The 2,500-nt window shown below is 31.3% G+C and overlaps 1 protein-coding gene across 2 annotated transcripts in view; it reads right to left on the bottom strand.

Annotated features, from left to right (window-relative positions):
- Positions 1-2,500, bottom strand: part of LOC137639219 (uncharacterized) — a 207,865-nt gene that overhangs the window by 131,025 nt on the left and 74,340 nt on the right. The window lies entirely within an intron of this gene.

The raw sequence follows: 2,500 nt of genomic DNA, 5'->3' as shown, positions 1-2,500 counted from the left end.
CGTCATCTTCAGCAACATAAAACGATTGATTATTAGTGGCCATGACTGCAAGTCTGTCCCATTGTGGTATCGTGGGAGGAACAGGATGTTTTATTCAGAGAGAGAGAGAGAGAGAGAGGAGAGAGAGAGAGAGAGAGAGAGAGAGAGAGAGATAGACCAAGCTGATCGAGGATTTGGTGACCCGTTAGTTAAGGGAAAGAGGATAAAGAAATCAGGTTCCGAAGATGGCCGTTCAATTGACCTCGGAGGAATGTTACAGATGTTTTTTTTTTTCAACTTTATGATTCTGGAAAAGCAAATGACTTAAAAATCTTCATAGTCTAAGAATGAGGAAGTTTTTAGACTTGGGATGCCACTGTTATCATTGCAATGCCTAACCCAGTGTAGGCCTACTTGAGAAGACCAAGAATGTATTGAAATATTAAGAGTAAGAATGTTTCTGGGAATACCAGATTCTAAAACTGAAAATCTTTCTAGCCACCAAAAAAACCTTCAGACTAGGATTTTTTTTTCTTTTATAATTATTATTATCAGTAGTCTTAGGATTAAGAATTTTCTCTGCTTATTCGAAGTCTTAACATTAAATATCTCAGGATTATCTGAAATCTTAAGATTATGGTTGCACTAGGGTGATATAAGACGTGTATAAAACTTCTCTGCTTATTCGAAGTCTGAGGATTAAATATCCCAGGATTATCTGAAATCTTAAGATTATGGTTGCACTAGGGTTATCATTAGTTGTAAAAGCTTAAAGTGATCCTGGATACAAACAATAAAAGTGACGGATTATTAGAATTTTGGGGAATCATGATTCCCTTGGTTTACTAGAGGACTGTTGAACAGGAGTTCGAGACCCCTAACGCTCGATAGTTTCTAGTAGTGTCTGCAACCTCATCTCCTTATGAGCAAGGGATTGGGGAATTGGGGAAGCCTATACGTCTACCTGCTGAGTCATCAGCAGCCATTTCCTGGCCCTCCCCTGGTCTTAGCTTAATATAAAGAGGTATTGGGCGCTGATCCCATGAATATATGGTCAGTCTCTAGGTCATTGTCCTGTCTCTTGCCTCTGCCATTCATGAGAGACCTTTACATTTTTAAAAGGCGATTTCTTCAATTTATCATTTGAATTTTCAAGACTAGAAATGATGCTGATTAATTCTAAACCTTACAGTTTTGTATATTAAAGGTCTTACAGAGGAGGTATGTTAATTGATTACTTAATTATAGAATATGTCCAAGGATTCTTCAAAGTATGATCACTAAAAAAGGAACTGAATTAATTTCAGTTTTATTATTTGGGAACACTGTACGAAAAGATATTCCCAAAGACACTTAATGATGTCAATGAGTTTTTAATCCTGAAGATCTAATTCTGTGAACAGTTTTTCTTTTTTACTTTTAAGTGTTTGGTTTCGTTAGTAAGAATATTTTTCAATTCTGAGAATGAAGTAGCGTCAGTAAGTTTTGCCAAGTGTTCATACCTATGAATATTTTGCCTGATTCAGTTCTTGACCCCTAGGCAAAGTATCCTCTTGGTATGATACAGGATCTTCTTCAGTTGCACTGAATTATTCGTTTCATTCAAAATGAGAAGTATCCATGAGATAAATCAACCATTTTCAAATTCTTTCCATGTATTGTAGTAATATAAGTTTTATTTGTTTATATATATATATATATATATATATATATATATATATATATATATATACTATATATATATATATATATATATAAATTTATATATATATATATATATATAAATTTATATATATTATATATATATATATATATATATATATATATATTATATATATATATATATATATATATATATATATGCATATGTGTGGCCGGCCACGTGTGTATATATAGGCTTACAGACAAATCAACACCGACCTTGAGCAAAGGTAGACATTGACCATGCGCTTTCGCACTGCTTAAATAGATTGTAAATTCATTAATTTTCATTCAGGAAAATATTCCAGCAAACAGATAATCTTAGTCGAACAAAGTTATGTAACACATACACCATACCTAGAACACTGACGTAAAGCCGGGAACAGATCTATTTCAAAATGACTTCAGTTGGAAATTAATTGATTTTTAGTCTTTCGTTTTTATTCCATATTACTGATTATCGACAACATTCAGGAAACATGTTACATTTCATTATGTTGTCCTGAAATTCCGCTAATATTTATCTTTTTTTTTTTTTAGGAACTCTGATCAATCTCCAAGAATTTTTATTATCCGTTTTTATTTCGAGTAAATCATTTTCATTCACACAGAAAATTCTTTTGGTCCTCCATATAAGAAAAATCCTCAGATGCACTGTATATAAATAAATAAATAAATAACTATATATATATATATATATATATATATATATATATATATATATATATATATATGTGTGTGTGTGTGTGTGTGTGATAAATATAAATGTGTATATATATACAGTTATACATATAGAGTGTATATATATATATATATATAT

The sequence above is a fragment of the Palaemon carinicauda genome, chromosome 4, assembly GCF_036898095.1.
Source record: "Palaemon carinicauda isolate YSFRI2023 chromosome 4, ASM3689809v2, whole genome shotgun sequence".
Taxonomy (NCBI): Eukaryota; Metazoa; Arthropoda; class Malacostraca; order Decapoda; family Palaemonidae; genus Palaemon; species Palaemon carinicauda.
Note: the sequence above shows the minus strand (reverse complement) of the source record. Positions and strands in the feature narration are given on the sequence as shown.